This window comes from Triturus cristatus, chromosome 7, assembly GCF_964204655.1.
Source record: "Triturus cristatus chromosome 7, aTriCri1.1, whole genome shotgun sequence".
NCBI classification, from domain to species: domain Eukaryota; kingdom Metazoa; phylum Chordata; class Amphibia; order Caudata; family Salamandridae; genus Triturus; species Triturus cristatus.
In genome coordinates, this window is record NC_140590.1 from 748,732,122 (window position 1) to 748,758,838 (window position 26,717).

The 26,717-nt window shown below is 50.9% G+C and overlaps 1 protein-coding gene across 2 annotated transcripts in view; it reads left to right on the forward strand.

The window, feature by feature from the left end:
- DNAH17 (dynein axonemal heavy chain 17) overlaps positions 1–26,717 on the forward strand; it is a 14,992,541-nt gene that overhangs the window by 6,105,377 nt on the left and 8,860,447 nt on the right. The gene's annotated exons all lie outside the window — the stretch shown is intronic.

Below are 26,717 nucleotides of genomic sequence, written 5' to 3' on the forward strand. Positions count from 1 at the left end.
ACTTTTAGCTAGGGTGCCTGCTGAAAGAAATGTAAATATGTGCGACTGATTGATCTGCGAATGTAAAGGCTGCTCGGGGGCCGGTGGTGGAGCCCTTTGAAGCTTGTTGGTTACAAAGCTTAATTCTTTTTCAGAGGTATGCTGAGGTTGTTACCAACGTGTGCTTATAATGGACAGTTAAAAAAATGTTTGGACTAGGTGCAGTTTGTGTATTAATAAAATGTATATTTTAGAAGAGCTTTTTTAATCGTGAAACTAAATCTTCTGCACACTTGTGGCAGCCAATCTCATACTGTGCAATGCTAGTTTAAAATAATGTAATCACAGGGCTTTCTGCCACAGGGTAGACCTCGTAGTACTAAAAATACACAAGTCATTGTTCCCCACCACACCAACCCGGATTCAGATCTCGTTACACCGACAGATCTCAGATGTGACGCTTTAGTGGTGTGAGAGCTTTTATAGGAAGACTCGTTGATAGGTATTTCAGACAGCAGTTAAAAAAGCTGCTTTGACACTCATCTGTAAGGAAAATATCAACGCACTCCTTGCTGGAGCGCCAATTAGTCTGTGGAAGCAGTTTAGAGGGAGGGGGCGAACATAAATGCTGGCTGCATCCGCACTTGATTACTCTAATGAAATGTCCATTGATTCCTATAGATTAATGTGAGAAAATAGACTCTGCCGAGTGGCTAACACCTTTAGGTCAGTAGCTGTGTGTGGGAGGGTGAAGGTGGGAGTGTTCAACAAAGGCGAAGGTGGGAGGAGACAGGGCGATAGCGGGGAGAAGAAAGGTGGGGGGCCTTGTGAAAGAAGTAAACAATGGGAAGCCCTCTTGGTCTCTGTGCTGCGCGCTGCACGCCGAGAGCCCTGCTTGTCTGCCTCTGCCAGTCCCCGCTTTGACTTTGCTGCTGGAGCGCCAATTAGTCTGTGGAAGCAGTTTAGAGGGAGGGGTCGAACATAAATGCTGGCTGCATCCGCACTTGATTACTCTAATGAAATGTCCATTGATTCCTATAGATTAATGTGAGAAAATAGACGCTGCCGAGTGGCTAACACCTTTAGGTCAGCAGCTGTGTGTGGGAGGGTGAAGGTGGGAGTGTTCAACAAAGGCGAAGGTGGGAGGAGACAGGGCGATGGCGGGGAGAAGAAAGGTGGGGGGCCTTGTGAAAGAAATAAACAATGGGAAGCCCTCTTGGTCTCTGTGCTGCGCGCTGCACGCCGAGAGCCCTGCTTGTCTGCCTCTGCCAGTCCCCGCTTTGACTTTGCTGCTGGGCATGGTGAATTCTCACAGGTCATCTGTTCCTGTTGGATTAATTTGATTCAGCGTTTAGAAAACGAGGGCTGGGTGTCGAGCCTGCTAATAGCTCTCTGCTGCTGACGTTGTGGTTGGTCAGTGGTTCGTTCTCTCCTTAATAAATGAGACACAAGCCGGCGCCATCCTGCCACCAAAAGTGCTATAATCTTAAAATATTTTTTAAATGACTTCATTTTCTCTAACTTAAAAAAACAAGCCGAGGGCACCGGAAGACACCACCGCCTTTCTCCAAGCCCAAGAAGAAATGCCTAGGAGAAAGGCAGCGGCATTTTCGGATTCGGGGGCGTGTTTGTCTTTTCTCTCCTCCAGCCATTGGCTGTAGGAGATAATTAGACTTTCTGAAAAAAACACGCCTCCCGATCCGAAAAGGACGGGGCCTAAACGGAATGACGGACCTCTTCTTCAATGGCTGGCCAGCATTCAAGAGGCCAGCCAATGGAGAACAGGGGCGGGTTCAAGCCCCTCTTTTCCAAGTCATTAAATCTCGGATCGAGACTGCGCAATCGCAGCCTTCGAGTCGAGACCTAAAAACTGCTAAATTAAAGATAAATTTTGTGTGGGTCAGACTTAAAGGTATTTAGAAACACATGAGGTGTTAGTTCTAGGAGCTGCACCATCGGAACAGACATAGAGAAAATAAAGAACATTTGCCGGCTGGAATTTGTAAGTATGCAATGAGAATCAATAAATATACAGGAGAGCATTCCCAATTTAAGAGGGAGACTCATTAATTTTCAAAATCTTGATGTTTTAGCACTCAGTATTTGCATTTGGTCTCCCAAGTTATCCCTTATTGTTTGAACTTTCAACGGATTTTAGTTGATATTAATTATATTACATTAAATTACATTAGATCATCTCTGCCCAAAAGTGGTATTCTCGAAAGCATTTTAATTAAGGGTGGGCGTAGTTCGCGAAGTAGCACTTCGCGAAGCTACGCAAAGTGAAGTTCGCACTACGCGAGCTACGCGTAGCACTTCGCGAACTGCGAAGTAACATGTTCGCACTGTGCAAGATGTTGTTTTCAATGATTGCACAGTGCGGACAAGCAACCGGCACTGTGCAATCATTGAAAATGGCATCTTGCACAGTGCGAGCTGTAGTTTTCTGCTGCTCGAGTAGATTTTTACTCGAGCTGCAGCTTTCTCAACGCGAACTGGTAGTTTCTCATCGCGAGCGGTCGCGAGCATACGCGACCCCTCGCAATGAGAAACCTGACCTTCTCGCGTTGGGAATCTCGCCGGGAGGTTTATTTTCCATGCTCGCGATCGCGAACAAGGAAAAAGTCTCGCCAGGATGTCATTTTGCTTGCTCGCGGTCGCCAACTTGACGTTGAGGACCGCGAGCAAGCAAAAAATGACCGCAGCACTACGCAACACTACGCTACGCGTGTTCGCACTGTGCTACGTGCAGTTCGCGTAGCGCGAAGTAGCGCGAACTTCGCAAACTACGCGAGCGTAGCGTAGTGCTTCGCCCAGGCCTAATTTTAATGCACTAAGCTTTCATTTTTTGAAAATGGATTTGTAAAAAAACCTGTCTTTAAGAAACAAACTTTTTGGCTTAAAAAAAAAGATGTATCAGGATTCTAGAAGCTGCCTGTCATAGCAATCTTGACTGAATTCACAAACAAGCTGGCCAATGTATCTAAATAAATCTGAATTGTAAACAGGAAGATCCGCCTACTTGCTATCCCATGAGGCCCAGCTTAAGTTGAACAGTTGAAGCTCATTTTATCTTTCTACAATTCACTCTAACAGGAGAACTGGAAAGTCGGTTGCACCCGTACTTCATGCTGGATTGCCTGTTTAGAAAATAAGTCTTTTCCAGGGAGCGGAATTTCAACACCTGTTACCTCACTTTGGAATGTCTTCAATCTTTGTGTGATGTCCTGATTATTGTATGTATGTAGGAAGCTGGCTCTTTATACACTATACCAAGGTAAGGTATAGAGGGCCCGATTCACAGAACTAATTTAAGACAAAATTCTAAACTTACTATCATTTTGGTATTCACAGAAGGCACTTACTCATTTTGGTATTCACAGAAGGCACTTACTCATTTCGGTATTCACAGAAGTTAGGAGTCCTAACTTTAGGACTCCTAAATGCCTTCTGTGAATACCGAAAGCCCTAAAATTAAGATTTTTCTCAGTTTAGTAGTAGTAAAGTTAGGAGTCCTAACTTTAGGACTCCTAAACTGAGAAAAATCCTAATTTTAAGACTTTCGGTATTCACAGAAGGCATTTAGGAGTCCTAAAGTTAGGACTCCTAACTTCTGTGAATAACGAAGTGAGTAAGTGTCTTCTGTGAATACCAAATTGAGTAAGTGCCTTCTGTGAATACGAAAATGGTAGTAAGTTTAGGATTTTGACTTAAGTTAGTTCTGTGAATCGGGCCCAATGTGTACAGAGTGCAGGGAGTCCCCAGAGTTATAGTAGGGGCTAAATTAGGTAAGTACTAACAGCTCTCTTTGTGGTAGTGTGGACGAGCAATTTGGCTTATCCAGTGGGTGTGTTAAGCATTTATTGTATTCACTCAATCAAGACTGATGGCACACACTTAGAGACTGAATCCAGACCCATTAGGTAAATACAAAAAAGACATACTTATGTTTTATTTTTAGAACCAAGGAGGAATTAGCAAAGATAGGTGAAATATATTCTCAAATGCAAGATTTACAGTTGTGGTTGAATTTGCACTCGTTACAGGTTGGTATTGCTTCAAAAAGCAGTTTAAATTACACACTAATTACTTTTGGAATACTTTTGGATTACTTTTAGATGATATCAACTAGATACCACGCCGGGGATCTCACAATACACCGTAAGTAAAACTTTTTTAGGATTTGCAGTGTAGTTACTTTTCTCTATACTAAACATCAGTTCAACACAACATTTTAGTAACAAAAACACACAACATTGGTTTCTATGGGCGAAAAATGGTTAACGGTTTCACGGGTAAGTACTCAACTCACGAGTGGGAGTTTGGGGGGTTGGGACCAAACTTCCCCAAGGTCTACAATGGCCCTCAAGTTGCTCCATCAGCAGTACTGGGGTGGCCAGGTGCAGACTGCAGGGGCCCACTGTTAGCCAATAGGGCCTTTTATCAGGGACTGCTCATGTGCAGGCCACTTGGCTGTGGGAGAAAAGCTCCTGGGGTTAAAATCAGCACCGCAGGGGCCAACAAACAGCACTGGAGCTGCACCACAAGTGGCACAGGGGCGGCTGGGTGCAGTGAGCCAAGACGACGTTGAGGACCCATTGGAGGTCAATGGATATCTTCGGTTCAGAAAAGAGGCTTTAGGAACAGGCAAGGAGACTTTCTGAAGGCGACTACGGGCTGGAGAGCTAAGTTGGGTTCTTGGGAGATTCCTGAAGACCATTGGTTGGGCCACCAAAGGCCGTGGGACTTGGGGTGCAGGAGTGTTTTTTGCGTCGGGTCTTCCTACCAGCTCCGGTCGCGGTTCGAGGAAACCTTCAGGTTGAGGCTTCAGGCATAGTTTTGAAGCTTGAGGGAGGATGGGGATCATCAGATCCCAGGTCATGATCACTGAGGAGACCTCCTTGGAGTGTTGGGCCACTCGGGCCATGGGCCTCAGGTGAAGAGTGGTGCAGAACCGCAGAGACTCCTGGGTCCGGGTTCTGGTCTTGGAGTGTTTGTTGAGCAAATCCAGTGCTCACAGGAGTCAGAGTCTGTACGGTGAGTGCAGGGCAGTTCCTTTGGGCTCTAGGGGACTGCTGGCTGTGGACATGCTGGTTTCTTTGCTGTAGGCAGGTCTGAGTCGGGACAGGCTGGTAGGGCAGTAGGTGTCCTCTTCTTTCTGGGTCAGCACAGCTCTTTGATCCTTCTTCTTTCTTCCTCAAATCTGAGGAGGCAAGGTTCAGGGTCACCCCTAAATACTACATTTAAGGGAGTTAGAGGGGTGTGTAGGTCGGGACCAATGGGTCCCTTCCTTCGGGCGAATTCACCCCCTATTATGCCACCCTCCAGTGGGATGGGGGGCATGAGCCTGTTCCTAATTGGTTGGGTCCCCTCATCTCCAAGATGAAGGGGACTACGATGTGTGCTTCACCTCGCCTCCCCCACATGAGGGGTGGGGTTGGCAAAGGTGGGCACACCTCTCCTCCTGGTTCAGTTTTCCCACCAATTGTCATCCTCAAAGTGTGTGGCAGAACCAGTGGGAGCCAGTTGCTGGGGCCAGAAAAAGGCAGGGATAGCTCACAAAGGCAGCAGGCCTTTGAAGCTTCCTCTTCTTGGACCCAGCCCATCCTGGGGAAGGAGGCATGACACCTCTGCTCAGGATGGGCTTCGTTCCTTGACCACGATGACAAGTCGTACCCGACTGCCGGGCCTTGACCTCAAAGGCTAGGCGGGAGCAGTCCCGCAAGCTCCTCGGATCAAGCAGTCTGCTCCGAAGTCATCACCGCTCGTCGGAAAACAAATCCTCGCATTCAGGTACGTCGAGGCACAGTAAAAAGAAGTTGTAGGAAGGTGGATATCTGACTATGGTTACCCCCAACTTTTTGCCTAGTGTCTAGCTGGTTTTTTGACTTAGTTGGCCTGAGATCCTGCCATTCAGGGTCTCAGGCTGTCTGCTCTCTCTTTAAAATGGACTCCATGTACCCTAGGTACATAACCAATTGGTAAGGATCACCTTATTGGACCCTGTACAGTGTACCCTAGGTACCCAGGGCATAGGTGTACCCTAGGCCTCCCAGGGGCTGCAGCATGTATTATGCCACCCCTGGTCTGGCCTTCCAATCAGACACAACTGGCTGATCACTCAGCTGGGGCAAGGTCGTGTAATCACCCCTTGCTTAGATATAGTATGCCTATATCTGCCCTATCTGCCCTTATATATAGACACATGTGTACCTATCAGTCACTCCTATGGCAGGCCTTAACAATCCTGGAGGCAGAGTGCTTGGTAACATGTGAGATGGTGCTCTAGCATGAGCTGAGCCTGTCTGCAGCTTTCGGAACCATGTCCTTATAGCTGTTCTATGATATAGCCTACCATATACTCTTAAAGTGCCTTATAATGTCGTGTAAGGTGTCTAACACTTTGGAATAATACCCCCATACCATTTCTGGTGATGAGGATATTATTCCTCCCTTCTAGAGGGAGAGACATGTTAAAATCCTACTTTGCTGTTTAACTCTAACCAAAGCCTCAGCATCACAAAATGGATGCTGCTGCCACAGACACGAGTCTGACCCCCTGCTGCTGGGAGTGATCCTGGCAAGGGAGGCTTGGACAATAGGTTTCCTGCTTGGGGAGGTGCTAGCACCTCCCCAGACAGCCTTTAGTGTATTGGGGCAGGGTGGGCTGAAAGGAATGAGACATGCCTGGGGCACACAAGGTGTTCCTTGCATAGTCCAGTTCAAACCGGCACTGGGGCACTCCAGCCCCAGCTCTGGCGCGAAACTGGACAAAGGGAAGTGGGTGTAACCACCCCCTCCCAGGTCCCACCCATAAGGCGTGACCTAGCAGGTATCCCAGCCCCCCAGATTAGTATAAGAGTGGGAGTTGGGCCTCAAGACTTTAGATTATCCTGAACCTGCAAAACTGAACAGAAACTCTGGACCTTCGACATTCGACGAAAGAAGAAGACTGAAGAATCTCCCTTGTAGCCAAGGAGTGGCTACCCTGTGCAAACAGGCACCATCAAGAGACTACCCTTTGCTTTGCCCATGTTCTACGAGGAACCGACTGCAGAGCCCGACCAGAGCCTTGACTTCCAGACTTCTCCGACCCTGATCCACATCCACAGCAAAGCTGAGACCCGTGGAGGCGACGAGCGACGTGGGACCGGCTACCTGGAAAAAGTGGCTAGTAACTTAAAGCGCAGCTTCTGAGGTACCCTCAAAGTTGTGCACCGGGGATTGAGAAGCCCCAACCCCAAGCACCATCTGCACCGAAGATCAGCCCCCCACACTCCACGAGTCCTGCGTGGGGCCCTTCAGCATTTTCCTGCTTGCTGCGTCTGTCCGGTTGCTTGCCCGCTGGCTAGTGGCCTTTGTGACGACGCTCCCTGAAATCTTCTGCGCTGGTTTGGCTCCTCCAGACTGGCTCCCGCTTCTCTGCAAAGAAGAAGCACCCCAGACCTTCCTGGTCTGCACCAGAAGCAAGTCCTTCGTCCTTCGTGGGTTCCGCTTGCCAAGGCTTGGTGAGTCCTAGTCCAACTTCGACGCCGCCGACAGCAAGAGCCTTCGTGGGACAGCTCGCCTCCTGGTCCTGGTCGTCCTCGACGCTTCCTGGTCGTCCTGGCTGCAGCGACAAGCTTCACCTTCACCTGCAATCTTCACGACATCGCCTGGTTCCTTCCTGGTTCCACGTGGTCACTGGCTAGTGACCTTGACTCTGTCCCTTCTGCTTGCAGGTTTCTTCTCTTCTTGATCCCAGCCTTGGGATCCACCGGACACTCTTCACTGACTGCCTGTCAGCATCTTTCTTCAGGCATCCATAGGAGTCGACGACGAAAACGACGCATCTTCACCCCTATGCACCCGCAGCCTGTGGGCTAGGTAACTTGGGTACTCCGGTGCTCATCAGGATAGTGACTATCCTAGTGTCTAGTTTTCAAGTCTCAACTTCCTAGCTACTCCGGAAGTGTCCTAAATCTACCGTTTTCCAAACTGTACTATTGCTATTGACTTTTACGCATTACGCGTGAGTGTTTCCACTCTGCACACGAATCCCGTGGGCCTCCCACTTCCTAACTAACGCTAGTGTAGTGTAGCCCCAGCGATTCCCTAGGCCTAGGCCTATTCTATTTCCGTGACAGTGGTTCTTATACCACATACTTAGTATATGGTTTGCGTGGCCCCTAGGGCCTAACTGTATTACTTACCTGTGTGACTTAATGTATGCATAAATAAGACTGTGTTGTACTTACCTCTAATCTCATAAAGAGTGCTGAGGGTTTGCTTAGAATAAATACACTTTATTTTATATATATCTGTTGTGGTGTCCTTTCATTTGGTATTCAAGGGATTATATATGGTATCACAGCTGGCTTCACATGCCATTCAGAGTTTAGCCTAAGACTGCTCTTGTCCATGCTACCACTAGGATAGCTGGTCTATAAGGTTGACTTTACAACCAATCACCATAAGGGTATTTGGACTGATATAAGGTGTACACTATAACTAGTGACATCATACATCAGGCCAACTTCTCAAATTGGTGGCAGCGGTGGGATCTGAGCTTGCTGTTGTAATACCATTGTAATCTTGAGATACTAAATTGAAAGATCACACAGATATTGTCTAGGTACATATAACATAGATTATAATACTTAAGTCCTACTGGACTTTGTAGTTGTAGGTTGAAGGGAGTAACACACCCTGACTACAACTACTAGAGAGGTTTAGTAGATACAACTAGTGTAGGTAGGTGCACACACCACACCCTCACTAGATCATGTCTCTGAGAGGAGATCAAGTAGATGCTCTCTCAGGAGGATCAGGTCTGCAAAAGACCCCCTCTAGATATGATACCTTAACATTCCAGGAGATGAGACACTTGTGTACCTCCAGAGGAATAAAACAGGGTGCAAACCCTACCCTCCTTCAGTTAAGACAACTCCTAGAGGAGTATGACATTCTTAGGGCATCTCAGGCAGGTGCCCTAGGCACAGAGGAGGGTCTACCCACCACAGATGAGTCAGATGGGACTTCAGAGGAAGAGGTAGACAGCCAGGGCCAAGTAGGAAGACTTAGCCAGGCTAACCTAAGCCTACATGGGAGTGTGCATGGGGTCCCCCCATGCAGACCCACAAGTAGGCTTTCACAGAGAAGCAGGAGGGACAGATCCCCTTCAAGGGAATCCACCCACTCCCATGTCTCTAGCATCTCTAATGCTTCCTCTCACAGGGGAATGACTTCACCTGAGAGAAAGGAGCATGAAGCCAGAATGAGGGAACCTAATCTGAGGATTCAGAGGGAAGAACTTGCCCTTGCCAAGGAGAAGCTTGCTCTGGCTAGAGAGCAAAAATTGTGTGGGTCAGAACCCACTGGTGGCAGCAACATTCCTAGAGATAGGGATAGGTCTTATGACCATAGAAACCTAAGCAAGATAGTCCCCCCATATCAGAATGGGGATGACATCCACAAATGGATGACTGCTTTGGAGAGGGCCTACAAAGTACAGCAGGTTCCCCAGAGTCAGTGGGCAGCTATCTTGTGGCTCTCCTTTTCTGACAAAGGTAGAGACAAGCTCCTCACAGTCAGTGATGAGGATGCAAACAATTACAAAGTCCTGAAGAGTGCTCTGATAGATGGGTTTGGCTTAACCACTGAGCAATATAGGTTGTTGTTCAGAGACACCCAGAAGACACAGACACAGGACTGGTCTGATTTTGTGGATTGTGCCACTAAGGCTTTGGAAGGTTGGTTAAATGGCAGCAAGGTGCAGGACTATACAGGATTGTACAACTTGATTATGAGGGAGCAGATCCTTAGTAATTGTCAGAACCAGCTTCTCCATCAACACCTGGTAGACTCAGATTTGACCTCTCCCCAAGAATTGGGAAAGAGGGCAGATAAATGGGTCAGGACCAGGATTAGGCCTAAAAATCAGGGTGGTGACCAAAAGAAAGATACCACCAAGCCTCAAGAGAAGGGTGGGGATAAAACAAAAGAGAAATCTTCCCCAGGGCCCCAAAACTCCACACAGGGTGGTGGGTCCCAAGCTCCCTCCTCTACCACAGTTAAAAAGCCCTACTGCCATGAGTGTAAAACTCCTGGGCATTGGAAAACTGACAGCAGTTGCCCAAGGGCTAAAAACAAAACTGTTCCTCCAACTACTCCTGTCACACCACCTATTACTGTCAGCAGTAATCCCCCAGGTGGTGGGAGTGCCCCCCAAAATTTGGTTGGGTTTTCTTGGGGAACACAGGGGGATCCTGGCTTAGCCAATTCCCCTACAGCAGCTACTCTTGTCTGTGATGGTGGCATGGGGTTTGCCAACTTCACTGCCTGTCCCAACACTTTGGGTAGGTACAGACAGGAGCCCTACATCAATGGTAGAAAAGCTGAGGCCTACAGAGACACTGGAGCTAGCATCACTATGGTGGCCCATAGGCTAGTTCCCTCTGAGCAGCTTTTGCCTGGTTTCTCATACCAGGTAACTAACATTGATGGCAAACAGAACAGTCATCCCATGGCAGAGGTATGTCTCAGCTGGGGAGGTGTCACTGGCCCCAAAAGGGTGGCAGTGTCTCCAACCTTGCCCGTGGACTGCTTACTGGGGAATGACTTAGAACTCTCAGCTTGGGCTGGAGTTGAACAAGACACCCATTCTAAAATGGTAGGCCTTTCACAAAAGGGTAGTGGGGTTGTGCCAGTCACAACCCCTGTCCAAGTAGATTTCCTCCCTGAAAAGGTTGGAAGGGCAGTGGTAGCCACAGCCCAGGCAAAGACAGACTTCCCTGTAGAGATTGGCAGAGCTGTGACAGTCACAGCTCAAACACAAACTGAGTGCCTTCCTGAAAAGGTTGGCCAGGCTGTAATGGTCTCAGCCCATACTCAGACTGACTTAGGTGTAGTGAAGCCTGAAACTATGGATCACTCCACACAAACAGAGAGTAGTGGGGAGGAAGAAAAGTCTCCCTCTCCCCAGACATTAGGAAAAGGTCAGCCTCCTCAGGGATCTGACCTCACCCCTTGTGAAGGAACTGCCCCAGAGGTAGCCAGGCCTGGCCTGGCAGAGCCTCTGATGTCAGTGGCCCCTTCCAAGGTGGGACCCAGTCTGGTGCAGGTAGCCTGCCTCTCTCTACCCTGCCTCAGTCAGCCCAGGGCTGCAGAGGGCAGGGAGGCCAGTGGACCCCCAGAGGGCCCCTGTCCACAAGAACCCCCCAATCAAAAGAATGAGGATTGCCTGGCTAGTAGCCCTAGCCAGGTGATGGGTAAAAACATTCCTGAGGGATCCCCTTTACAGGTAGTTAGGGACCTCCCCCAGAGGGATTCTGTTGGGCACAGGAAAACCTGGGACCTTAGGGCCCCAAACCTGACCTGTCCCTCCAGTAAGCCCACAAAAGGGACCCAGCCTCCAGCTTTAGGTAGCCAGAGGCTGACCCTGAGAGCACAGTGCAACTCAGTTAAAGAAAGAAAGGCATCCATGGTGGAGAATGATTGGAGGAAGCTGAGGCCTCACTTTGAGGACACTCACTTCAGTACTCCATCTCAACACCAGCCTTTTACTTTGCAAAGACACACCCAAGGTAGAGATTCCCTATGGTGGAGACCCTATGATACCTTTAGGATGAGGGATTGCTTAGTGGACCATGAGACAGGGGGTAACCATGCCAGTGCTGGTTCTTCCTTATATGGCCACTTAGGCAATAGAGGCTTACCTTGTCAAGGCCAGCCTTATCTCCTTTCGTTTGGGGGGGGGGGTTGTGTAGGAAGGTGGATATCTGACTATGGTTACCCCCAACTTTTTGCCTAGTGTCTAGCTGGTTTTTTGACTTAGTTGGCCTGAGATCCTGCCATTCAGGGTCTCAGGCTGTCTGCTCTCTCTTTAAAATGGACTCCATGTACCCTAGGTACATAACCAATTGGTAAGGATCACCTTATTGGACCCTGTACAGTGTACCCTAGGTACCCAGGGCATAGGTGTACCCTAGGCCTCCCAGGGGCTGCAGCATGTATTATGCCACCCCTGGTCTGGCCTTCCAATCAGACACAACTGGCTGATCACTCAGCTGGGGCAAGGTCGTGTAATTACCCCTTGCTTAGATATAGTATGCCTATATCTGCCCTTATATATAGACACATGTGTACCTATCAGTCACTCCTATGGCAGGCCTTAACAATCCTGGAGGCAGAGTGCTTGGTAACATGTGAGATGGTGCTCTAGCATGAGCTGAGCCTGTCTGCAGCTTTCGGAACCATGTCCTTATAGCTGTTCTATGATATAGCCTACCATATACTCTTAAAGTGCCTTATAATCTTAAACGGTTATGGTAACTATGGTTTGGCTTTATCAAAACATGTCGTGTAAGGTGTCTAATACTTTGGAATAATACCCCCATTCCATTTCTGGTGATGAGGATTTTATTCCTCCCTTCTAGAGGGAGAGACATGTTAAAATCCTACTTTGCTGTTTAACTCTAACCAAAGCCTCAGCATCACAAAATGGATGCTGCTGCCACAGACACGAGTCTGACCCCCTGCTGCTGGGAGTGATCCTGGCAAGGGAGGCTTGGACAATAGGTTTCCTGCTTGGGGAGGTGCTAGCACCTCCCCAGACAGCCTTTAGTGTATTGGGGCAGGGTGGGCTGAAAGGAATGAGACATGCCTGGGGCACACAAGGTGTTCCTTGCATAGTCCAGTTCAAACCGGCACTGGGGCACTCCAGCCCCAGCTCTGGCGCGAAACTGGACAAAGGGAAGTGGGTGTAACCACCCCCTCCCAGGTCCCACCCATAAGGCGTGACCTAGCAGGTATCCCAGCCCCCCAGATTAGTATAAGAGTGGGAGTTGGGCCTCAAGACTTTAGATTATCCTGAACCTGCAAAACTGAACAGAAACTCTGGACCTTCGACATTCGACGAAAGAAGAAGACTGAAGAATCTCCCTTGTAGCCAAGGAGTGGCTACCCTGTGCAAACAGGCACCATCAAGAGACTACCCTTTGCTTTGCCCACGTTCTACGAGGAACCGACTGCAGAGCCCGACCAGAGCCTTGACTTCCAGACTTCTCCGACCCTGATCCACATCCACAGCAAAGCTGAGACCCGTGGAGGCGACGAGCGACGTGGGACCGGCTACCTGGAAAAAGTGGCTAGTAACTTAAAGCGCAGCTTCTGAGGTACCCTCGAAGTTGTGCACCGGGGATTGAGAAGCCCCAACCCCAAGCACCATCTGCACCGAAGATCAGCCCCCCACACTCCACGAGTCCTGCGTGGGGCCCTTCAGCATTTTCCTGCTTGCCGCGTCTGTCCGGTTGCTTGCCCGCTGGCTAGTGGCCTTTGTGACGACGCTCCCTGAAATCTTCTGCGCTGGTTTGGCTCCTCCAGACTGGCTCCCGCTTCTCTGCAAAGAAGAAGCACCCCAGACCTTCCTGGTCTGCACCAGAAGCAAGTCCTTCGTCCTTCGTGGGTGCCGCTTGCCAAGGCTTGGTGAGTCCTAGTCCAACTTCGACGCCGCCGACAGCAAGAGCCTTCGTGGGACAGCTCGCCTCCTGGTCCTGGTTGTCCTCGACGCTTCCTGGTCCTCCTGGCTGCAGCGACAAGCTTCACCTTCACCTGCAATCTTCACGACATCGCCTGGTTCCTTCCTGGTTCCACGTGGTCACTGGCTAGTGACCTTGACTCTGTCCCTTCTGCTTGCAGGTTTCTTCTCTTCTTGATCCCAGCCTTGGGATCCACCGGACACTCTTCACTGACTGCCTGTCAGCATCTTTCTTCAGGCATCCATAGGAGTCGACGACGAAAACGACGCATCTTCACCCCTATGCACCCGCAGCCTGTGGGCTAGGTAACTTGGGTACTCCGGTGCTCATCAGGATAGTGACTATCCTAGTGTCTAGTTTTCAAGTCTCAACTTCCTAGCTACTCCGGAAGTGTCCTAAATCTACCGTTTTTCAAACTGTACTATTGCTATTGACTATTACGCATTACGCGTGAGTGTTTCCACTCTGCACACGAATCCCGTGGGCCTCCCACTTCCTAACTAACGCTAGTGTAGTGTAGCCCCAGCGATTCCCTAGGCCTAGGCCTATTCTATTTCCGTGACAGTGGTTCTTATACCACTTACTTAGTATATGGTTTGCGTGGCCCCTAGGGCCTAACTGTATTACTTACCTGTGTGACTTAATGTATGCATAAATAAGACTGTGTTGTACTTACCTCTAATCTCATAAAGAGTGCTGAGGGTTTGCTCAGAATAAATACACTTTATTTTATATATATCTGTTGTGGTGTCCTTTCATTTGGTATTCAAGGGATTATATATGGTATCACAGCTGGCTTCACATGCCATTCAGAGTTTAGCCTAAGACTGCTCTTGTCCATGCTACCACTAGGATAGCTGGTCTATAAGGTTGACTTTACAACCAATCACCATAAGGGTATTTGGACTGATATAAGGTGTACACTATAACTAGTGACATCATACATCAGGCCAACTTCTCACAGAAGTCGAAGAAGCGTCATCGCTCTTCTGACTCACCTCGCCAGTCACGCGACTCGGCCGAGGGTTCGGGTGGCACCACCTGCGTGGCTCCACCAGAGTCGCAGGAGTCACATCCGGCCCCATACCCACCAGTCCCTGGGCCTCATTCGACTCCGGGCGAGATTCGGGACTTCCTCGTGGCCATGAGGAGTCTCGCTCCGCCGTCGAGGCCTGCCGGCGTGCCTTCGGACCCTGCAGGTCTGACTGGAGGGCCTAGCGAGCCGACAGCTTCAGCCCCGGCGCCGACTTCGGTCCCGACGCCGCAGGTCCCTGTGGGATCCAGGCCTGGATCCCGGACGACGCCGGTTGACCTTACGACTCCTCTGCCGGCGCCGACCCCCATGCTGCCGCTCCTGGCGCCGTCCTCGGACGACGCCGTCCCTAGTTTCAGCTCCGGTCTGGCGTTGGAGCGGCGCCGCTCGGCGCCGTCTCCGGCTTCAATGGGTGAGCATTTAATCTATGACCCGGCTCCGTCCGTTCTGCCTGTTTACCAGGAGACGGATGAAGGGGAGGTCTTGGAGGGGTCTGAGGACCCTCTGGCACAGCAGTGCCAGTTAAGTCAGGACTGGGCAGACGAGCTGGGGGATGCCAGTGGTCTAAACACTTCGCCTGACACTGGTTTCATCTCTCCTCCTTCCGTAGCTACGGAGGAGGGTGCGACTTATTCTGTGGTGTTGCGCAGAGCGGCCCAGGCCCTACACCTGGAGCTCCCTGCAGTGGCCGTGAGGACTACCCTCCTCACTGAGGTGCTTCAACCGCCGGTAAGCTCTTTGGAGCCTCTACTGCAGTTTAATGAGGCCCTCACCGACGTTCTGATGGGCACTTGGTCCAAGCCCTCCACAGTCTCTCTCCTGTGGATCGGAACATGGCCCGGCGCATCCGCCCAGCTCCGGGTGACCCCAGCTTTCTATCCGTACACCCCACCCCTGAGAGTCTGGTTATCCAGGCCTCTACGTCCCAAACCGCCTTTCCATCCGCACCTCCGGATCGGGAATACAAAAGGTTGGAGCAGTTTGGAAAGAAACAGTTTTCCTCCCCCAGTCTGGGGTTGCGGTCCATTAATACCGCGTGCCTTTTGGACCGTTACAACCACTCTTTGTGGGATACGGTGGCAAATGTGCTGCCTCAGTGTCCAGAGGAGGCCAGGACACGGCTCGCCCAGGCTCTTGCTGAGGGGTGGGATGCAGCACGGTACTCCATTCGTGGTGAACTTGACACCACGGACTTGCTGGTTAGAGCGATTGCAACGACGGCGGCGATTTGTCGTCACGCCTGGCTGAGGTCCACAAACTTTTCAGGGGATGTCCAGAGCACCCTCATAGACATGCCCTTTGATGGCCGTCGCCTTTTTGGCGACAGAGCGGATAGCGCGCTGGACCGCTTTAAGGACTCCAGGGCTACGGCCAAGTCCTTGGGCCTCTCGGCCCAGCGCCAGCTAACTTCCGTTTTTCGTCCCTTTCGTGGCCAAGGAAGGGGCGCCCCCGCACGTTCGTCCAGCCACAGGCTGCAGATCCAGCCTCAACGCGGTCGCGGACGTGTATTCCGCCGTGGCGGAGCAGGGGGACAGAGAGCCGGTCAGTCCACATCTGCTCCCGCAGCATCTGCCTCAAAGCCTTCCTAGTCTGAGCTTTCAGGTCCATTCCACGCCAGTGGGAGGCAGAGTTCGCCATCACCTGCTCCACTGGCGTACTATCCCTTCGGACAGGTGGGTGCTGCAAATCGTCCGAAGGGGCTACTCCCTCCCCTTCGAGGCGACCCCTCCAGCCATGCCACCGCAGTACCACCGCATGTCGGGGGATCACTTGCAACTTCTGCAGGAGGAAGTTACGGCCCTCTTGGCCAAGGGGGCCATCGAGCGCGTTCCTGGCCCAGAAGTGGGACGGGGTTGTTACTCCCACTACTTTCTGGTTCCCAAGAAGGGCAAAGGGGGCCTATGCCCTATCTTGGACCTCAGGAGCATCAACGCCTTCCTCCAGAAGGAGAAGTTCAAAATGCTGACTTTAGCTCAGGTTCTGCCTGCCCTGGACCAGGGAGACTGGATGGTAGTGTTGGACTTGCAGGACGCTTATTTCCACATCCCCGTCCTGCCGGCCCACCGGCGTTACCTGCGGTTTACGGTAGGCCACAAGCACTTTCAGTTCACCGTACTCCCCTTTGGCCTTACCAGTGCTGGCTCACGGACCGCGATTGGGTCAGTGGCAGATCCCTCTCCCTACCCCAACCGGAGCACGTGGTGGTGACTGATGCGTCCCTCCTGGGATGGGGGGGGCCACATGAGAGAGGCGGAGATCAGAGGCATCTGGTCTCCGGCGGAGTCTCAGCTCCATATCAACCTATTGGAGCTGCGGGCGATCCGGCTTGTACTGAAGGCATTCCTTCCCTCTGTCCGGGGAAGTGTAGTGCAGGTGTTCACGGACAACACCACCGCCATGTGGTATTGCAACAAACAGGGTGGGGTGGGGTCGTGGACCCTTTGTCAGGAGGGTCTGTGCCTCTGGACATGGCTGGAACATCAGGGCATCACCCTGGTGGTTCAACACCTGGCGGGCTCTCTGAACGCCAGAGCAGACGAACTCAGCCACCGGTGCATGATGGATCACGAATGGCGTCTGAACTCGGACGTGGCGCAAGGTCTCTTTCTGCAGTGGGGAGAGCCTTGGTTAGATCTATTTGCCACCGAAGAGAACGGGCAATGTCAGCAGTTCTGCGCGTTGGAATTTCCAAGGCGGCACTCGCACGGCGACGCTTTTCGTCACGAGTGGAGTTGCGGTCTGTTGTACGCCTTTCCGCCTATACCACTTCTGCCCAGAGTGCTGAAGAAGATCAGGCACGACCGGGCCCAAGTCATCTTGGTGGCTCCGGATTGGGCACGAAGGTACTGGTATCCCGAGCTACTCAGTCTGTCAACCGATCCCCCGATTCGACTGCCTCTTCAGGAGGACCTTCTGTCGCAGCAGCAGGGGACGGTCCTCCATCCGAACCTGTCTAGCCTCCACCTCCATGCATGGAGATTGAGCGGCGGCCGTTGATGCCATTTGACTTGCCTCCTGAAGTCTGTGATGTCATTCTGGCAGCTAGGCGTCCCTCCACTAAAACGGTATACGCCTGCAGGTGGAACAAATTTGTGGTATGGTGCACAGCAAAGGCTGTGGATCCCCTTTCCGCCCCTCTTTCTGAGGTTCTCTTTCTTCTTTCCCTGGCCCAGCAGGGCTCTGCTCTGGGCACCATCAAGGGATATCTTTCAGCTGTTTCTGCCTTCTTACGGCTTCATGATCAGCCTTCTCTTTTCAAGTCCCCTGTTGTAAATAGATTCTTAAAAGGCATTACTCACATGTTTCCTCCTGTCCCCTTTGTAATGCCTCAGTGGGACTTGAATCTGGTGTTAAACTATCTGATGTGCGCTCCTTGTGAGCCACTTCATAACTGTCCTCTTCGTCTTCTGACTCTCAAGACTGCTTTCCTGGTTGCCATCACCTCTGCCAGAAGAGTGAGTGAGCCCCAGGCTCTTTCTTCTAAACCTCCTTTCCTCTCTGTCCATCCGGACAAGGTTGTTCTAAGGACTCGTCCTTCTTTTCTTCCTAAGGTGGTTACTGCCTTTCACATCGGCCAGTCTGTTACCTTTCCCACCTTCTTTTCGCCTCCGCATCCCTCGAAAGAGGAAGAGAGGCTCCACCGCCTGGACCCAAAACGTGCGCTCTCCTTCTATCTGAACCGCACCAAACGACCAACTCTTTGTTGGCTACGTGGGTGCTAAGAAGGGGCGGGCAGTGCACAAGCGGACCATCTCTCGGTGGTTCGTTTTGTGCATTAAGTGTGAGAAGGTGGCCTGATATATGCTGTCCACTAGTTCTAGTGGGCACCTTGTATCAGTCCAAACAATCCCTTATGGTGATAGGTTAAAGACAACCTTTATTGAAAGCTATCCTAGTGGTAGCTATGGAGAGCAGCCTTCAGTCTAAGTCTTGAAGGGATGTAAAGCAGCTTGTTTTACCAGCCTTTACGCTCTTGAATGATCAAATGAAAAAACAACCACACCAGGTATATATTCAAAATATATGTATTTAAGATAAAACACACCCCACTAGTCTCTTTATGAGACTGGAGTTCAAAGTACTTAGTTTACAAGATAGCAATCATTAGTAATAGTACAAATACACGTTTGGGCCCTAGGAGCATACCAAACCATATACCAAAAAAGTGGTATAAGAACCACGACTGGAATAGACACTAGGCCTATAGCCTCTAGGATCACTGGGACCCCAAGGAACCACCCAAGGTAGTGACACAGGGGACCCACAGGTACTGTATGCAGTGTGTAAACACAACGTGGGTTCCCGTTATCTTCTATGGGCAATGTCGCGGTTGGAAATTTAAAGATTAGGGACACTTCTAATCGACTCAGGACCAAACCCTTTTGGACTTAGGAAGTTCTAGGGCTAGCACCCACGAGAGTACCGGAGTACTCGAGTTACCTCACCCAGGGAAGCCGGGTGCATAGGTGTCTTTTGGTGTCGGGTCGCCTCGTCGATTCCAATGGAAGCCTGCAAAGAAGTGCTGCTGCCGTGAAGAAGAGAAGTGTCCGGAGAGATCCAAGCCTGGATCTAGGATGTAAGGAACCTGAAAGCAGTGGGGACAGAGTCTGGGTCACTTGCCAGTGACCTAGGGCAGGATGGACCAATGCCCACAGATGTCGGGTGCATCAGGTGAGTTGATTGGTGTCTTGACTCTTCAACCACGAGGTTCAGGAGGCGTCGAGGAAGTCCACGAGCCGGATTCGAGCTGCCCTACAAAGTCTGTTGAGTGCTGCGCTGTCGGCGACCAGAATGGACCCAACAAGCCTTGGCAACGGCAAGTCACTGGAATTCAGAGAAAGGACTGCGGTGCAGACCAGCAAGGTCTGAGGGACTCACCCAGCGAGGTAAGTCAGGGCACGTCTGGAGCAACCAGGAACGCCCAATTAGAAAAGGAGTTGCCTTCGTGGGGACCTGCTAGCCAACGGGCTAGTGATCGCGAAGGAGCCTCGAGCGGTCGCACTTGAAGCTGGTCCATGGGTCATTCGTGGAGTGGAGGCAAACAATCTTCGGTGCAGGAGGTGCTCAAGGCTGGGGCTACTCGGAGTCCAAAGCAAAACTTCGAGGAGGACCAGAAAGATAGTGTTGCTGCAAAAGTTCAGTGCCCAGAGGTCACGGTTCCACATCACCCACGATAGCCACAGGCCTCAGCTTTTTTGTGGACTCAGGGTAGCCTCAGGGAAGTCTGGAAATCCACCTCTGGTGATGCAAAGACTTTGTCGTCCGGTGGGAGCTTTGGGGCCTGCCAAGCAGGGGATTCACTCCTTGACCCCAAGGGAGATTTCTTCAGTCTTCTAGTTGAAGTAGAACGTCGAAGGTCCAGGATAAATGTTGCAGAGTTTCGTCCAGGGTAATCTAAAGTCCTAGGGACTGGATTCCTATTCTTATAGTAAGTTTAGGGGATGGACTAACTCTAAGGCCCAATATATGGGTGGGCTTGGAAAGAGGGGTGGTTACACCCATTTCCTTTGTCTAGTTTCACGCCAGAGCAGGGGCAGGTAGCCCCTGCAACCGGTTTGAACTGGAGTATGCACAGGGACACCAAGTGTGCCCACAGTGCAGGACTTCAAAGCACCAGAGAGTGCTCCCGCCCAGCCCCAATACACACCAGCCTGTCTGGGGAGGTGGTTACACCTCGCTGTGACAGGAAACCTATTGTCCAGGCCTCCCCTGCCGGAGTTTCAGCAGGGGAGGCCTGGAAGCCCTCTAGAAGGGTGGAATGCTACCCCTGCCGCCAGAATTGGCGGGGGGTTTTTATTCCAAAGCGTTTGACACCAAACACGACATGTTTTGATGCAGCCATTCCAAAGTTAGCATTTACTGCGAGGTTATAATGCACTTAAGAGTATATGGTATGGCTGTATCATAGAACAGCCATAAGGAAGTATTTCCGAAAGCTGCAGAGGGGCTCAGCTCATGCTTGGGCACCCTCTCACATAAAACCAAGCACTCTGCCTTCAGAATTGTCAAGGCCTGCCATAGGAGTGGTTTATAGGTTTATATGTGTCTGTATATGGTAGTGATATAGGTAGCCTATACCACGGTAAGGGGTGCAAGCACACCCTTACCCAGGTTGCAGTAGCAGACCTGTGGTGCCATTTTGGAGTGCTTCCCAGGGGTGGCATAATGCATGCTGCAGCCCCTGGTAGGCCTCTGATGGACCTATGCCATAGGTACATAGTATACCATATACTAGGGGCTTATAAGGCACTCCAGAATCCAATTAGATATGTACCTAATGTACATGGAAACCATTTTAGAGAGGAAACAGCTAGGCTGTGGTCCTGATTAGCAGGGCCACAGCCAGACTAAGGTCGAAAAACAGTGAAACACCAGCAAAAAGTGGGGGTACCCATGAGAAGCAGATCCTACTCTCCTACATTAAGGCCTGTTATTCCTTGGCTAAGAAGGATCCTCCTGTGGGGCTGAGGGCCCATTCCACTCAGGCCACAGCGGCTACCACTGCCTTGGGACGGGGAGTCTCTCTGCAGGACATTTCCTGTTGTTCTCAGGACTCGTCTCTCTTTTCTTCCTAAAGTGGTTACTGCCTTTCATATCGGCCAGTCTGTTACATTACCCACCTTCTTTCCGCCTCCGCATCCCTCGAAAGAGGAAGAGAGGCTCCACTGTCTGGACCCGAAACGTGCGCTCTCCTTCTATCTGGACCGCACAAAACAGTTCCGGTTGGACGACCACCAGCGGGTGGGCCAATCCACCAACCCCCCTTCTACAGCAGCCTCCAAACCCTCCTAATCCGACCTTTCAGGCCCATCAAACACCAGAGGGCGGCAGGATTCGCCATCACCTCTCCCACTGGCACACCATCGCTTCGGACAGGTGGGTTTCGCAAATAGTCCAAAGGGGCTACTCCCTCCCCTTGGAGACTACCCCTCAAGCCATGCCACCGCGATACCACCGCATGTCGGAGGATTATCTAGCCCTTCTTCAGCAGGAAGTTACGGCTCTCTTGGCCAAGGGATCCATAGAGCACGTTCCTGTCCCAGAAGTTGGTCGTGGTTGTTACTCCTACTACTTTCTGGTTCCCAAGAAGGACAAGGGCCTGCGTCCTATCTTGGACCTCAGGACGTCAATCGCTTCCTCTGGAAGAAGAAGTTGCAAATGTTGACGCTTGCTCAGGTCTTGTCTGCCCTCGACCCGCAAGACTGGATGGTAGCGTTGGACTTGCAGGACACTTATTTTCACATCCCCGTCCTGCCGGCCCACCGGCGTTACCTGCGGTTTACGGTAGGCCACAAGCACTTTCAGTTCACCGTACTCCCCTTTGGCCTTACCAGTGCCCCTCCGGTCTTCTCAAAAGTAATGACGGTGGTCGCAGCTCATCTGCGCAGATCAGGGGTTTCAGTCTTCCCCTATCTCGACAACTGGCTGTTGAAGGCGGGCACGCCCCAGGCAGTCGTCTCCCACCTCCAGACAACGGCCGACCTCCTGCATATGCTGGGGTTCTCCATCAATGTGCCGAAGTGGCACCTGATTCCCTCTCAGAAGCTCATTTTCAATGGGGTGGTTCTGGACACAAGCGGTTTTGGGCTATGATTCCGATCTTTCAGCCTCTGTTCCGGGTTTCGGTCAGAATGACCCTGAAGCTGCTGGGCCTCATGGCAGCCTGCTGATCGGTCACGCTAGGTGGCATATGCAGGCTCTGCAGTGGGACCTGAAGTTCCAGTGGGCGCAGCATCAGGGGAATCTGTCCGATTGCTTCCAGATCTCGGAGGGCACTGCTCGATAACTGCAGTGGTGGCTCACAAACCAGGATTGGGTCAATGGCAGATCCCTCTCCCATCCCCAACCAGACCACACTGTGGTGACGGATGCCTTCCTTCTATGATGGGGCGGCCACATAGGAGAGTCGGAGATCAGAAGCTTCTGGTTTGTGGTGGAGTCCGGGCTTCACATCAACCTTTTGGAACTCCGGGCGATTCGTCGTGCACTGAAGGCATTCCTTCCTTCTGTTCGGGGAAGAGTAGTGCAGGTGTTCACGGACAACACCACCACCATGTGGTATTGCAACAAACAGGGCGGGGTGGGGTCGTGGACACTATGTCAAGAGGCCCTCCGCCTCTGGACATGTCTGGAACATCAAGGTATTTCCTTGGTGGTTCAACACCTAGCAGGTTTTCTGAACGCCAGTGCGGACAAACTCAGCTGCAGGTGCATGATGGATCACGAATGGCGTCTTCACTCGGAGGTGGTTCAAGGTCTCTTTCAACAGTGGGGAGAGTCTTGGTTCGATCTATTCGCCACCAAAGAGAACGCGCAATGTCAGCAATTCTGTGCGTTGGAATTTCCAAGGCGGCACTCGCTCAGTGAAGCTTTTCGTCGCGAGTGGGGTTGCTGTCTGTTGTACGCCTTTCTGCCTATACCACTTCTGCCCAGAGTGCTGAAGAAGATCAGGCGTGACCAGGCCCAAGTCATTCTTGTGGCTCCGGATTGGGCATGAAGAGTCTGGTATCGCGAGCTGCTCAACATGGCCATCGATCCTCCAATCAGACTGCCTCTTCTGGAGGATCTTCTGTTGCAGCAGCAGGGGGCGGTCCTTCACCCGAACCTGTCTCCACCTCCTTGCGTGGAGATTGAGTGGTGGCAGTTGACGTCTTTGGACCTACCTCCCGAAGTCTGTGACGTAATCTTGTCAGCCAGGCATCCCACCACAAAACCGGTTTACGCCTGTAGGTAGAACAAATTTGTGGCATGGTGCACAGCAGATGCTGTGGATCTCCTTTCTGCCCCTCTTTCTGAAGTACTTTTGTTCCTTCTCTCTTTAGCCCAGCAGGGCTCTGCTCTGGGCACTATCAAAGGCTACCTTTATGCCATCTCTGCCCTCCTTCGACTGCCAGATCAGCCTTCTCTTTTCAACTCTCCGGTAGTTAACAGTTTCTTAAAAGGCTTAACACATCTTTTTCCTCCAATCCCTTTCGTTATGCCTCAGTGGGACTTGAATCTTGTGCTAACTTACTTAATGTGCGCTCCCTTTGAGCCGCAACATAACTGTCCCTTACGTCTCTTAACTCTTAAGACTTCTTTCCTGGTAGCCATCACTTCTGCTAGAAGGGTGAGTGAGCTCCAGGCACTTTCTTCGAAAACTCCTTTCTTGTCTGTTCATCCAGACAAGGTGGTTCTCAGGATCCGTCCATTCTTACCTCCTAAGGTGGTCACTGCCTTCCACATTGGGCAGACCATTACTTTGCCCACCTTCTTTCCGCCTCCGCTTCCTTCAAAGGAAGAAGAGAGGCCCCACCGTCTGGACCCAAAGCGTGCGCTCTCCTTCTATCTGGATCGCACAAAACAGTTCCGGGTGCATGATCAACTTTTTGTTGGCTATGTGGGTGCAAAGAAGGGTCGGGCCGTACATAAATGCACCATTTCTCAATGGGTTGTGTTGCGTATTAAGGCTTGTTACTCTTTGCTAAAAAGGAGCCTCCAGTCGGGCTAAGCGCTCACTCCACCAGGGCGACTGCAGCCACTACTGCCTTGGGAAGAGGAGTGCCTCTGAATGACATCTGTCAGGCGGCCACGTGGGCATCACTGCACACGTTCACCAAGCACTACTGCCTAGACAGCCAAGTCCGGAGAGACTGCTTCTTTGACCGTTCTGTTCTCCAGGACATTCTGGTGTTATCTTAGTTCGCAGACCCACCACCAGGGTTGGTATTGCTAGGGTATCTATTCTAAGGTAAGGAATCTATAAATAATGTGTTTCTTTCAGATGCACAAGTTACCTACCTTCTGTAATGATATATCTGTAGGAAACATTAGTTAGTTATAGATTCCTTACTGCCCCACCCATCCTTCCCTTTCTGCGAACTGATTTCTAGGGTTAAGGACATCCTTTCAGGGCCCTAGCTTTGTGCACCAATGGTCAGTGTCTTGCATGGATCTGCGTTTCTGGCGCGGAAAGTCATGTACAGAACTGACGTCAGCACGCGAGGGTGGCGTCTAAGTAGCTGCTGCGACATCATATCAACAACCACAACGCCGACGACAGATGCGGAGCCAACCAACACCACCTTTCAACGCGCAGAGGTACTGCTGACGAAAAAACTTTCTGGATCCAGTCTGACGCCTGGGGGTATTTCTAAGGTAAGGAATCTAGAACTCATTAATGTTTCTTACAGATATATCGTTACCGAAGGTAAGTAACTTGTGCATCTGCATCTTGCGTGGAGATTGAGCGGTGGCAGTTGACGTCTTTGGACCTACCTCCCGAAGTCTGTGACGTAATCTTGTCAGCCAGGCATCCCACCACAAAAACGGTATACGCCTGTAGGTAGAACAAATTTGTGGCATGGTGCACAGCAGATGCTGTGGATCTCCTTTCTGCCCCTCTTTCTGAAGTACTTTTGTTCCTTCTCTCTTTAGCCCTTTAGCCCAGCAGGGCTCTGCTCTGGGCACTATCAAAGGCTACCTTTATGCCATCTCTGCCTTCCTTCGACTGCCAGATCAGCCTTCTCTTTTCAACTCTCCGGTAGTTAACAGTTTCTTAAACGGCTTAACACATCTTTTTCCTCCAATCCCTTTCGTTATGCCTCAGTGGGACTTGAATCTTGCGCTAACTTACTTAATGTGCGCTCCCTTTGAGCCGCAACATAACTGTCCCTTACGTATCTTAACTCTAAAGACTTCTTTCCTGGTAGCCATCACTTCTGCTAGAAGGGTGAGTGAGCTTCCAGGCTCTTTCTTCGAAAACTCCTTTCTTGTCTGTTCATCCAGACAAGGTGGTTCTCAGGATCCGTCCATTCTTACTTCCTAAGGTGGTCACTGCCTTCCACATTGGGCAGACCATTACTTTGCCCACCTTCTTTCCGCCTCCTCATCCTTCAAAGGAAGAAGAGAGGCCCCACCGTCTGGACCCAAAGCGTGCGCTCTCCTTCTATCTGGATCGCACAAAACAGTTCCGGGTGCATGATCAACTTTTTGTTGGCTATGTGGGTGCAAAGAAGGGTCGGGCCGTACATAAATGCACCATTTCTCAATGGGTTGTGTTGCGTATTAAGGCTTGTTACTCTTTGCTAAAAAGGAGCCTCCAGTCGGGCTAAGCGCTCACTCCACCAGGGCGACTGCAGCCACTACTGCCTTGGGAAGAGGAGTGCCTCTGAATGACATCTGTCAGGCGGCCACGTGGGCATCGCTGCACACGTTCACCAAGCACTACTGCCTAGACAGCCAAGTCCGGAGAGACTGCTTCTTTGACCGTTCTGTTCTCCAGGACATTCTGGTGTTATCTTAGTTCGCAGACCCACCACCAGGGTTGGTATTGCTAGGGTATCTATTCTAAGGTAAGGAATCTATAAATAATGTGTTTCTTTCAGATGCACAAGTTACTTACCTTCTGTAATGATATATCTGTAGGAAACATTAGTTAGTTATAGATTCCTTACTGCCCCACCCATCCTTCCCTTTCTGCGAACTGATTTCTAGGGTTAAGGACATCCTTTCAGGGCCCTAGCTTTGTGCACCAATGGTCAGTGTCTTGCATGGATCTGCGTTTCTGGCGCGGAAAGTCATGTACAGAACTGACATCAGCGCGCGAGGGTGGCCTCTAAGTAGCTGCTGCGACATTATATCAACAACCACAACGCCGACGACAGACGCGGAGCCAACCAACACCACCTTTCAACGCGCAGAGGTACTGCTGACGAAAAAACTTTCTGGATCCAGTCTGACGCCTGGGGGTAAGGAATCTAGAACTCAATAATGTTTCTTACAGATATATCGTTACCGAAGGTAAGTAACTTGTGCATCAAGGTGAGGGGGTGATTCCCAATAATGTACATGTGCAGTGGAGAATGGGCAGGGGCATTCATTGAGTGTCGGGCCTGCACATAGATCACTCTACCCTGCCACCGGGCTGACTCGCCTCTCCTTCAGCATAGGTGTGACTTTGTGCCCTGGATTGATAATTGGAAGCTGGAGGGACAGTCGCTCCATGGAGTACTCATTTCCCCCCTGTATACGACTTTCATGTGTGGCTGGATAATATTATGCTGTTTCTGCCTTCCTTACCTGATAGAAGCTCACAGTATGTCACTTTATGCTTTGCTTTTGGAATTTTCGGAGGAATGCAAGCACAATCTCTCCTAAACTCGAAAAGTAGAATCAAGCGCCGCAAACACTGTATCTGTTCAACTTCA